General features: G+C 38.5%; 1 long non-coding RNA gene across 5 annotated transcripts in view; it reads left to right on the top strand.

Annotated features, from left to right (window-relative positions):
* LOC117801076 overlaps positions 1-13,577 on the top strand; it is a 99,768-nt gene that overhangs the window by 2,764 nt on the left and 83,427 nt on the right. For all 5 annotated transcript variants that reach the window (XR_004623467.1, XR_004623468.1, XR_004623466.1 and 2 more), the window contains exon 2: positions 13,102-13,257. This is a non-coding gene — a long non-coding RNA (uncharacterized LOC117801076). The remainder of the gene's footprint in view (positions 1-13,101; positions 13,258-13,577) is intronic.

The raw sequence follows: 13,577 nt of genomic DNA, 5'->3' as shown, positions 1-13,577 counted from the left end.
AGTCCTGTGATCTTCCTAAAATCTTTCGGAGTATTTTATCATTGTCACTTGCGGGCTAAAATCCTTCAGTGGTTCCCATCAATCAGAGGATGAATTTCAAAAGTTTTTTTTTTTTTTTTTAAGATTTTTTATTTATTTGACAGAGATAGAGACGGCCAGCTAGAGAGGGAACACAAGCAGGGGGAGTGGGAGAGGAAGAAGCAGGCTCATAGCAGAAGAGCCTGATGTGGGGCTCGATCCCAGAACGCCGGGATCACGCCCTGAGCCGAAGGCAGACACTTAACCACTGTGCCACCCAGGCGCCCTGAATTTCAAAACTTTTGATATGGCATGTAGGCCTATGATGATTGGGCGACTGCTAACCATTCATCTCCAGCCTTATCCCCACTTCAGCCAAGTTTTGAATAGTCTGCCAGGATCTCTAACTCTTGTGTCTTTGAAGGTACGTGTTCCTTGCGTTTATACCATTAATTACCTTTTTCAAGTGCTATAAGTAAGAGTAGATTAAAATCACACCTTTTCATTAAATCCTTCCTCTATCTAATCTTTCCCCAAGGAAAATTAAATGCTTCTACCTCCTTGCTGACATAGCTCTTTATTTGGAAACCTGTTAAAATAAATATCTCATTACTTTATTGTTTATTTTTTTAAAGATTTTATTTTTAAGTAATCTTTACACTCAGTGTGGACCTCAAACTCACAACCCCGAGATCAGGAGTCAAACGCTCCACCAACTGAGCCAGCCCGATGCCCTATTATTGTTTACTTACGTAAGTCTGATTGACAGAGTTGAGGGTTAGTCTGAGGAAAATTAGTTCTAGCCTAATCTCAATCAGTACCCCTCCCTGTTTTTTGGTATGTTCTCATCTAAGGAGATTACAGAGTCAAGACAAATCCTCTTCCCCACCCAGACCCCTCTCTCCACACCCTTCCAAAGAGATTGCTGTCCCCAAGCTTCTCTTTTATAGAAATTCTGGAACTACTACCATAGATCTTCTCTTAGTAGGCAATAAATTCATAGTACCTGGCACTCGATAAGTACATTTTGTTGGGTTTTTTTTATAAGTACATTTTTTTAAAAAGATTTTATTTATTTATTTGACAGAGAGAGACAGCCAGCGAGAGAGGGAACACAGGCAGGGGGAGTGGGAGAGGAAGAAGCAGGCTCTCAGCGGAGGAGCCTGATGTGGGGCTCGATCCCAGGACTCCGGGATCACGCCCTGAGCCGAAGGCAGACACTTAATGACTGAGCCACCCAGGTCCCCCCTTTTTATAAGTACATTTTGAATTAATTTTTTATGTATTAATTCATCTGTCTTTTCCTCTAATCATTCAACCAATATACAATTTCTATCTTCCTTGCCTCTTCAAATCCCGTATCTCTGTTTCTCCTCAGAACATCATGAAAAGCCTTGCACCTTCAATCCAGTATAGCTTCTAACTTCCCCATCTCTGTCTTTAACCACAGCATTACTCAGCAAATATCAAGACTATAATCTTAGGTCTCTCAATGACTCCTTTCTCCTACTTGCCCTCAGTAGTCCTAATGATTCCCTCTATCTAATAAGTGTTAGACCTGTCCAGCTAATATCTATAGGATCCCAATTTATGAACTGAACATAATCATTTCAAGGTTATAAAATTGCTTTTTAACTGCTTTTTATTGAGTGCTAGATGTTGAATGTACCTTATCTAATTTATTCCTGTCAGTGGGTCTAAGACAAAGAAGTACTTTTCCTGGATTTACAAATAATCAAGGTGAAGCTTAAAGAGTAAAATAGAGAACTTTAATCTAGTCATATACAACTCCAAAGCTAACTTATTTAAGCACCATGGTGGTATGGTTTTCATAATAGATTAATTCTTGAACATGGTAAGAAGAATTCAATATAAGGAGTCCTAAGGAAGCTCACTATTTACAGGACTCCTGTAGTAATTCATTTAGTAAAGTATCCATCTGTAATCCAAATTACTGGAGTTAACGCAATAGCCCAGCTTTGAAACCAATAATTGGATTCAAATACTGGCTCTGCCACTGTGTGACTTGAGATCTTCCAGGCAATAATCTTCAGTAGGTGCTAAAACCATTGAGCAAAAATCTGATTGGGAACACAGCCTCAAAGTATCTCCCCTTAAGATACTTATCAAATAGGGGCGCCTGGTTGTTCAGTCCATTAGGCCTCCCACTCTTGTTTTTGGCTCAGGTCATGATCTCATGGTGGTGAGATCAATCGAGCCCCGCATCAGGCTCTGTGCTGAGCTGAGTGTGGAGCCTGCTTGGGATTCTCTCTTTCTTCTCCCCCTGCCCCTCCCCACCCCTGCTCATGCGCATGTGTGCTTTCTCTCTCAATAAATAAATAGATGGATAGATAGATAAATAAATAAAATTTTTACAAAAAGATACTTACCAAATAAGAGACAAATGGTAACTTTACAGTGGAGACACCTATGAAAACCATCAACACTGGTACAAGCTGATATGGTATGCCTGCCAAAAATTCATAACTTGAATCTATCCGTGAGGAAAGAATCAGAAAAACCATAATGAAGGATGTTCTATAAAAACAAAACCAAACCAAAAAACAAAAGTCAAACAAAAAACTGCCCTATACTCTTCAAATGACAGTGTCAAAAGAAACAAAGGAAAGCAGAGGGACTGTTTCAGAATAAAGAAGATTCAAGAGACATGACAATTAAAATGCAATGCATAAGGGCACATGGGTGGCTCAGTCAGTAAAGCAGCAGGCTCTCGATTTCTGCTCAGGTCATGATCTCAGGGTCCTGGGATCGAGCCCCACATCCAGCTCTGTGCTCAGCAGGGAGTCTGCTTGAGGATTCTCTCCCCCCCCCGCCCCTCTCCTGCTCACACACTTTCTCTCAAATAAATAAATCTTTAAAAAAAAATAAAATGCAATATGTAATCATGGATCAATACATTTTGGAAATAATAAATTTTGCTTTAAAAGAGTAGTGAAATTTGAACAAAGGCTATACATTTTCTGTATTTGATAATTGTACTATGGTTATATAAGATAATCAGAATAAGAAATTCTAACAAATTTAGGAAAAGATTGATAGTTCGGAAAAGATTGATAGTTCTGTAGCCATAGAACCAAGTTGCAACCAGAACCAGTTTTAAACACATTCAGTGGATAAACACAAATCATCCTGGTGAGCCTGCTTTTGCAAGCTGACCAATCATCATCACTGGTGAAAGTCAGCTGAGCAGGGCTGAACTCACTCCAAAAATGATGCCTCAGAGACCAATCAACAATGTCATTAGAGGAACCAAGTTTTTAAGGATAGTGCCAGCCTATTTATGCCTCTGAAAGCCCACCCATCTTGAACTCCATGCTTCCCAAAGACCCAGCAGTTTGCTTTGTTCAGACTTTGCCTGGCCAATATTCCTCTTTTTATTTCAGAAATTGAGTAGTATTCTCATTATCCTTTGGTAATTCTGGAGGTTCCCCTAGGTCATTTTGAAAATTCTTTGTTGGCAGCATTCCAGGTAATATTTTGGCCAACAGTGGCACTTGACTGGGCCCCTTGTGTCCAAACTCTGTCAGCCAGGTCAGCTGCTAGATGACTCAGTCTCAATAACCATTTGAGCTCTTTTTTCATTGAATTCTTGTTATTGCATTTATTCTTCTAGTATTTGTAACCAAGCAGTTCTTTGCATAAGATCATTAGGCTTAGGTCTTTTGTTCTGAGTAATAAGACCTTTTGGGTTGGAATAACACCATTTGGTAATTACACCAAGGTGATAATGAGGTTATTAGCCTTTTGCTTTTGAAGTCTACCATTTGAAAATGTTTGCTGTAAACCTTTTTATTCTCCTGCTGCATGCTTTGGTTTTTGTTTTGTTTTAATATTTTTTTAAAGACTTTATTTTTAAGCAACCTCTATACCCAACATGGGGCTTCAACCTACAACCCCAAGATCAAAAGTCCCATGCTCTATTGACTGAGCCAGCCACGCACGCCTGTTTCGCTTTTCAGAAATTTGAAAATATTTATTTTAAAAGTTCATTTAAAAACAATAGTAGGGGGCGCCTTGATGGCCCAGCCATTAAGCGTCTGCCTTCGGCTCAGGTCATGATCCCAGCGTCGTGGGATCGAGCCCCACATCCAGCTCCCTGCTCTGCGGGAAGCCTGCTTCTCCCTCTCCCACTCCCCCTGCTTGTATTCCCTCTCTCGCTGTCTCTCTCTGTCAAATAAATGAGTAAAACCTTAAAAAAAAACCAATAGTAAATCATTGTATGTTAACATAAATATTATATGAAATAATAAATAACAAGATTTTATGAAAAAATAGAAGCATAGCCTTATGTTTTACATTTTTGCAGGACTAAACAGAAGATAGTTGAGTTCTCATAAAGGCTTCTGCCTTTAATTTATTGTGCTATGTTGCTTTTTTGAAGAACAGAAAGAAAACCCGTCCTGGCACAAGTATGTAGTTGGAAGAGGGAGCAGTATTTTAATAGCTTTTACAGACAATTATGGATATTCTTCTTTGATATAACACTGGAATTTGACAAGCAATAGTTTCTTAAAGATTAACTGCAGTGTGGAATCTGAGATTGTATCAATGAACTTTTTATACTCTGTTAACCTTAAAATACATTGGTCAATCTTGAATTTTGAATCAGTCTTTTGCTCATGCATGTTTTGTATCAGTATGTATTGGTCATTTGAAAAATATTAAGTCATTGAGTTATATGGATCTTTGAAACGTTGACACATTTGGTTATACATTACCACATATCACATTTGTTAATATCACTGTCAGTATCATCAGAAAGCTCTTTCTATTGGTATATACTTAACAGTCGAATTTCTGGGTCATAGGCTATGAGAACATTTAACTTTATAAGGCTATGACAAATTTTTTTTTTCCAAAGTGGTGTTCCTGATTTATAATCCCTCAGCATCTTATTTTTTCTTATTTATGTATTTATGTATTTATTTAATATTTTATTTACTTGGGAGAGAACATGGGGCGGGGTGAGAGAGAGAGAGAACACAGAGGGAGAAGCAGACTCCCCACTGAGCAGGGAATCTGACAGGGGACTTGATCCCAGGACCTAAGGCAGACATTCAACTGACTGAGACACCCAGGCACCCCCCCACAGCAATTTTATAAAAGATCTCATTGATCCACATTCTTTCTAATACTTGATAGTTTTAATTTGTACTAGTCACACAGTGAGATTTCTGATCATGAATTGGAGCAACTCTTTATATTACTCTCTTATGTGCGATAGATGGCCTGCCTTTTATTCTTCTCTTTTTTCCTAATAGTTTTATTGAGATAATTCACATTCGGTACAATTTACCCATTTAAAGTGTACAGTTCAGTGTTTTTTAATATATTCACAATTGTGCAGGCATCACTGAAATCTATTTTAGAATATTTTCATCACCTCAAAAAAAAAAAAGCAAAACTTTTTACTTTTTAACTATCACCTCCTTCTCCACCTAAAAGCACCCCATCCCATCCCCAGGTAACCATTAATCTACTTTCTGTTTCTATAGATTTGCCTGTTCTGGATGTTTTGTATAAATGGGATCATATAATATGTGACCTCCTGTGACTGGCTTCTGGCACTTAGCATTTTGTTTTCTAGGTTTATCCCTGTTGTAACATGTATTGTACTTTATTTCTTTTTACTGCTAAATATTCCATTGAATGGATATACCACATTTTACTTATCCATTTATAAGTTGATGGACATTTGAAGTCAAATGAAAATCCCCGTCTAGGGGCACCTGGGTGGCTCAGTCGGTTAAGCCTCTGCCTTTAGCTCAGGTCATGATCCCAGGGTCCTGGGATAAGCCTTGCGTGGGACTCCTTGCTCAGTGGGGAGTCGGCTTCTCCTTCTCCCTCTGCCCCTCCCCCTGCTTGTGCACACCCACTCTCTCTCTGTTTCTTTCTCTCTCTCTTTCTCAAATAAATAAATAAAATCTTGGAAAAAAAATCCTGGTCTAGAGCCAAATTAAGGGCTATAATTAAAGAATTTCCTAATCTTTAGAGGGACACAAAACTTTACTATAGAATCCAGGACTCTTTAAAGATCCTTATCATTCTGGACTATAGAGCTGTCCCAACTAATTTAGAAGGGAAAAATGTCTAAAATCAGCAAGGCATGAAAGAGGAGATTTTAAAAATGCAGCTGTGAAAAACTTTTAAATATAAGGAAAAAATACTGTACATAAAGCAATTATAGAAGCCCTTCTTTTAAGGGTAGACTAGAAAAAGATTCAAAATCGTAACAGAAGTAAAAATACAAAACAGACTTCAGGAAACTTTGAAACAGTACTCTGGATTAGATGCAGCACCTGAAGTGAAAGGAGACTCGTCTTCTGTTTTTATAAATGGCTCACACCTAAATTAGGGGATTTAGTAAAAAATTAGTTAAAAATGTGACATTGCCAGGTTAGAAAATATCTAATATGTGGCTCAACATTTCTGGAGAGCTTTAAAAAGTAACAAGCTAGAAATCAATACATCTTATGGCTCTCTAGGTGAAATAACCCAAAATGTCTCTTCTCTAAGATGTGGGAGCCTGGAGATAAGGATATTTATAAGTATAGTGACCAGAAGGGCCACTAAACAAACTGTGTACCATACTGGTTTGAAAACAGGACAACTATCCCCAAATCTATCCGGCGATGCAGCTCCGAGGTAGAAAAGAGCATCCAACATTTATTCTAATTCCCCGGGGGAACAAAACAGCTTTCCTGTTAATCGCTCTATCTAACATTCGTTTCACCTCTATCACAGAGCCAAAATTTAAAGTTGTCTAAAAGGAAGAAAAAAGACAAATTGATGTTTCATGAGAAAAGAAAAAGTTTTTTATTAATGTAAAAATGGCAGTGCCATATTGTTTAAAAAAGAAAAAGACTAGATAAATTTGAACATATACAGGTTTGCCTGGGTGGCTCAGTCGGTTAAGCGTCTGCCTTTGGCTCAGGTCATGATACTGGGGTCCCTAGGATTGAGCCCTGCATCAGGCTTCAGCTCAGCGGGGAGCCTGCTTCTCCCTCTCCCTCTGCTCCTCCCCCAGCTTGTGCTCTCTCTCTCTCTCTCAAATATATTAATAAAATCTTTAAAAAGCTTTTTTTGAACATGTACAGTAAATTCCGAAAGGCTCAAGGAGAAATAAACTTTATTTTCTTTGGTTTAAAAGAACCACTCAAGTAGTCAATAATTTAACAATTCGATGTCTTGGCTATAACTGATATTTTAAGATCATTATCAGAATATTCTTGGGGCATCTCACTGGCACAGTTGGTTAAGCATCCAGCTCTTGGTTTCTGCTTAGATCATGATCTCACGGTTGTGAGATTGAGCCCCACATCAGGGCTGAGTGCCAAGTCCACTTGGGATTCTCTCTCTTCCTTTCCCACTCCCTCTGACCTTCTCACCCCTTCCCCACTCTCTCTCTCAAATCTTCTTTAAAAAAAGAAAAGAAGAATATTCTTTACTCTCTGTGATACAACGTTGTGCAGAAAATAGTCAACCTAGCAGGCCTAAAGTGCTATCCTTGGGAGTTTGGCTCTTGGCTGGCATCTGGGAACTTAGGTTTTGGGAGGGTTCCCAACATTAACTGACGAGAGAGTGGCTCAATGAACTTTTTGTACAAACTATATGTTTTTTTGCTGAATACTTGCTTTTCCTTATGGGAGTCCAGAATTTGGGTACATGCCGGCGGGGGTGGGGGGCTACACGATTAGCTCCCGGTAGAACCCCGGTTACTGAATCGTTAATGAGCTTCCATGTTTGGCAACATTGCACACATGTTGTCACAACTCATTGCTAGGAGAATTAAGAATGTCCTGTGGAGCTTCACTGGCGAGGACCCCTGGAGGCTTGCGTCTAGCTTCTCCCAGACTCTGTCCAGATGCTTTTTCTCTTTACTGATTTTGCTCTGTATTATCTATCCTCTTCAGCCATGAGTACTACTGTGTACTGAGTCCCATGAGTCTTCCTAGTGAATCCTTGTCCCTGGGGGTGGTCTTGGGGATCTCTAATCCAAACACCTACAAATGTAGTAAGATCTACTTTTAAAGAAAAACATACTGCAGCTTTTATACACGATCAGAGTACAGTGCATCTGGGTGTGAAAACTCATATACTATATATGATTTAGGAAACTACCCCCCACATAGCTATGGTTCCAGAATTCCTATGGATGAAAGATTCCACAGACTGGGCATTTTAACTTGAAGCAGAGCCCATAAGCTTACAGATTGATTTTTTCCCCCTTAATTACATAAATATTTCTTTTTGTACAAAACATGAACATATTAGGCTCTAGGGATTTTAACTCATTAAAAAAACATTGCCTATAAAACCTATGTCTTAAAGAAGCAGCAGAATAGAGGGTCGGTGGGTGGGGGAAAAAAAAGAAAAAATAAATAAGCCTCCTTGCCTCAGATACAGGCTTCAACAAATAAGTCAAAATACTCTCAGATCTCATACTAGCCTTGAAGTCTATGTTGCTAGTCTATGGTAAATCACTGTGGCAGACTCCACTCAGTATTTTTTACTTAATAAATAATTATGAATTATCATTATTTTCTCTTTCTTATAAAAGCAAATACTGGTGTAGCAACTCCATAACCCTACCCCATGAAGGAAAATCCCATACTTGTGTTTCTGTAATTCAAGAAGATTTCCATAATCAGAACAGAACTTTTTGTTGTTTGGGTTTTTTTTGTTGTTAACACCAAATTTATCACTTTTTAAAAACAAGAGATTTTTCCCAAAAGTGAAGAATCAGAAACAAATCCAGTGTCTATGCATCCCCACTGCAGTCTTGATTCTGGGATACCTCCTTCAGCCCTAGAACAAGTTGGCTCCTTGGGAATCCAATGGTGGTATATGGGTTAAGGGCTCCTCTGTGCTGGGTTTTTCATTGTGCCTCCTCTGAGTTTTAGGGATGGATTCTGCAGGCTTTTTCATTGTGGGTGTGGTCCTCAACACCTTCTTCCATTGCCATGGAGACATGGCCAAAGTGGACTTAAGAAGGGGCCTGGGTGGCTCAGTCAGTTGAGCGTCTGCCTTCGGCTCAGTTTATGATTCTGGAGTCTTGGGATCGAGCCCCATGTCAGGCTCCTTGCTCAGTGGGGAGCCTGCTTCTCCCTCTGCCTCTTCCTGCAACTCCCCCTGCTTGTGCTCTTTCTATGTGTCAAATAAATAAACAAAATCTTAAAAAAAAAAAAGTGGACTTAAGAAGCAGGTTGGGGATCCAATCTTTATCTCTAGGGGTGACTGGTCACTGGTCAGCACAATAGTTTCAGGGGTGGAGAAATGCCTGCGAATCTGCTCTGCCGCCTTGAGGTCAAGGTGCAGCTCCAGCAGCCGGAAGTAAATGGGATCTTCCAAGGGCTGTTAGTTTGTTATCTTGCTCCATGGGTGGGGTGGCCGGGAGGCATTGGCTGAGGCAGGCGAGCTCCCTCTCCGCTCAGGTCCACACCAGCCCAGCCTAGAGAACAGAACTTTTGACACTGTACTACCAAATCCCAACTCAACATTGTCTGTTGACAGATTTTTATATTAAAAATATGAAAACAAGCACCGGGGTGGCTCAGTCGGTTGAGTGATGGACTCTTGTTTTCGGCTGGGGTCTTGATCTCTGGGTGGGGAGATCAGGCCTACATTGGGCTCCACAATCACTGGAGAGTCTGCTTCTCCTCTCCCTCTCCCTCTGCCCCTCCCCCACTTGTACACACACACACACACACACACACACACACACTCTCTCTCTCTCTCTGAAATAAATCTTAAAAAAAAAATAATATCAGGCTCGATATATAAAATACCATATTGTGTCTCTTATAAAATCTAATTTCTTACCAAAAGCCAAATTATTCAAATAACTGAACAATGTTCTTTTCTAAAACATACTAAATTGTTAGTAAAAAAGAAAAAAGTAAATAATTAACTAAGATTGGTAAGCTTAGAGAATAACACTTCTTTAAAACAATATCGGAAGAGATTTTTAAGTTATTCTTTAAAATTAAATAACAAATACATCAAATACCTGATATCTTCATGCTAAAATAATCAGTCACAAAGCTAAAGACTCAGTAGAAAAGGTATTCTAGATGTCAGTGTACTCTGCTGTAACTATAGAACTATTTTACATATATTATAGATATGCATTAACAGATCGCCATGCTAAACAGATTTCTTTGATTAAAGTCCTTATGTAAGAACATTATATAAAACAATACACATAAAAATAATTAACAAAAAATCTGAGTAGAAGTTCAAAGATTCCATCATAGATGCATAAAATCTGGACACCCAAATTCTGAAAATAAACACTAGGAATAATCAGGTTATAAAATTCCTGAGGACAAAATCTGGCAAATTCAGAATGGCTACTTGGTAGCACCCAATAAAATCCAAAATGAACAGTTGTGAAAATATTTTATGAAACAATCTATTCAGAGTATGGGTAAATTGGACACAAAATCAAACCCTTATGGGAAAACTTCTAGGAACAGAGGACTTGGCCAGTTTATACCCACTTGGAATCAAATTAACATGGAAAAATTGTAAGGGTAGGGCATAGATTAGGACTATGCCCAGAAAGATCCTTTGAGTATCACCATGTGAATTTTTTCCGTTGCTTCTCTCTCTGGTTTATGAATACACATTCATAATAGTACATTTATTTTCTGGATAGGCTAAAATGTTTTCCTGTTGAGAAGCATGACACTCACATGGTTAAAAAACTATTAGATATTGTGTTTCCTTATGTAGGATATTCTATCTTATTTATCCAATAATGGGGACACATCTAACTGGAAGTTTTTTGTGAATTTTAGTTACACATCATTTTTGCTCTTCACTCCAAAACCTTATTGTCTATATCACTGCCAATCTTCTAGAAAAATACAAAGGACCTCAACATAACTGGAAACTTACATCTGTTAGAGATCCAAACCTGAGCTTCTCTAAGAACCTCCAGAAATTGATGGTTCTAGAAAGTGAGCTGCTGATTCAAGATCTTTAGAATAAGCTGATAACTACACACTATAGAATGTGTCTGTCCAAGACCATTGGAACAATATTCTTCTATATATCACACTCTTTTCTTAAATATTTTTATCGTGTTTTTTTCTTTACTGATTTAAAGTTCTATGCTTTTGATTCAGTCTGTCATGTTCCCCTAACCAATAATGATGTGCTTAGATAAAAGCTTTACTGAAAACAATCACCACCTCTCCTCAATAAAGCTGGGGGGAAAAAATTAAGCAAATAAAATTTTTAATGTCAGGAAAGAAAAAAAATTCTAAATAAAAAATCATTTCTCTAATTCTGTAAGTTAGTTGCCCTAATAAAGCTTTGTTAGTACAAAGGATTTGAAAAACAGTATGAATATATGTAGTAAAAATATAAAAATTCATATAAATGTATCAGATTACATTATATGTGATACATATTGATTACATTAATATAATATATATTGGTTAAAATATATAAAGTAATGTACGATGTAAAATTATATTATTAATTTCCTCCAAATTATATTTGTTTACAATATACAAATGAAGAAAAATGTTCTTTGGCTAGAAGAGGAGGATATAACTATTCTTTAGCTGAAGCAGAAACTGTTTCTCAAGACCACACACAGAGCCAACATATCTACAACTCTACTGAGATCTGTCATGTCTCTTAGCACTCCTGGATCATTTTTCCTATGTGAAAATCAATCTGTTTAATGCTGACCCAGAACCAAGGTTAATTGATCTGTAGGGCTATTTGTAAGATCATCCAATGGGTATAACTCCCCAATACCCTCAGTGAACTCCATTTCTTAACAAAGAGTCTGAAAGCATAAAACTCTTTCTGGGAAAAGATTCCCAAGGATATACACAAGTGGAGGTGGTAATATAAATAAATAAATAAATAAATAAATAAATAAATAAACAAACAAACAAACAAATAAATAAATAAATAAATATTTTTTGCCAGCCAGGGAGGAGCTGTGCCATTACTAACACTTCTCATTATACGGGGTGTAGTGCTTAAAGTGAGATAAAACCATCAATATCTAAGCTGAATGAAAAGACAAACTGACTACCTAAGGTAGTTGTAGGCCTTATTTTATTCATCAGGCTTGTGAACTCTTGGCTCATGGTTATGAAGTAACTTCCTTTCCCTTTTCATATTACAGGTACTTCTAAATGTACTTGTTTGTCTCACTATCATTCAATGTCTGTTGTCCAAAATATTAAATGTGCCTATGTAGGCAAATACTTGTTTCAGAAGCCATGATACCAAGTGATGATTAGAACTGGTCTTAAACCTGTTCGGCTTATCAACAACTCGCCTCAGCAAACAATGTTAAAAGCCAACTAATCAGCATCAGCTCCTCACTTATGAAAGTCAGCCAGTCAGCTATGAACTCTCTCCAGTAAACCTGCCTCAGAGTGCCCATCAACAGCTTCACCCAGGCGACCCCACTTCTATTGATGATGTTTATCCGTGTATGCCTTCAAAAATCTACCAATTCATGTATGCCTCCGAAAATCTACCAATCCAAAATCCTACAAAAATCCCTTTCTGAGGGACTCCTGGGTGGCTCAGTTGGATAAGGGTCTGCCTTCAGCTCAGGTCCTGATCCCAAGGCACTGGAATCGAGCCCCATCAGGCTCTCTGCTTAGCAAGGAGCTTCCTTCTCCTGCTTCCCCTACTTGTACTCTCTCTCTCCCCCTCCTTGTGGTCTCTCGAATGTGTGCTCTCTCTCAAATAAATAAATAAATAAATAAATAAAATCTTAAAAAAAAACCCCAAACCCTTTCTGTAGTGAACAACGAATTCAACATCATTTTTTTAATGTGAGGTATTGAGTGTTGGTCTTACCATCATTTGACAAATATGAACCTGTTCTTAAAGGATACACATGAAATATTTAGAGTCAAACACACAGTGTCCTCAATTGAACCTCTGTACAGTAACGTTCATTTACATGACAGAAAAAGCAAATGTGGCAAAAATATTAATAATAGATTGTTAGCAAATCTAGGTGAAAGTGCATTATTATAGTCTGTAACTTTTCTGTAAATTTAAACTATTTTTCAGGTTTAAGAGAACAAAAGCAGAGACATCAGCAAAATGGTGGAATAAGAAGTTTCAGGTCCTCATTCCCCCACGGAGGCACCGACTTAACCATAACATAGGTGCCGACTTGCCCTTGTGAGAGCTCCCGAAACCAGTTAAGAGGTTGCAGCATCCCAGGTGAGTGCAAAGCCAAAAAGAGACACCCAGAAGCAGATAGGAAAGTTCCCTTTCCTCGGTCCCAGACCCACCCTCTACCCAGCATAGCACGTGCTATCAAAGTCGGCAAAAAACTCCCGACTCCCAGCTTCTCCCTGGGGAGGAAAAGAGAAGCATGGAAAGTGCATCCAGTGTTCTGGCTTCTCAGAGGGCTGCCTGAGGGGTTGGTTTCTCTTGCCTGACTCAGATGCTGATGGGAAACAAGCAGGAATGTTTTGGATGTCAGGTTGGGGAGAGCAGAGGACAATGGTCAGCACCACCACGTTTACAGCACCAGAGGG

The sequence above is a fragment of the Ailuropoda melanoleuca genome, chromosome 2 (genome assembly GCF_002007445.2).
Source record: "Ailuropoda melanoleuca isolate Jingjing chromosome 2, ASM200744v2, whole genome shotgun sequence".
Taxonomy (NCBI): Eukaryota; Metazoa; Chordata; class Mammalia; order Carnivora; family Ursidae; genus Ailuropoda; species Ailuropoda melanoleuca.
This window is presented reverse-complemented; position numbering and strand designations above follow the sequence as displayed.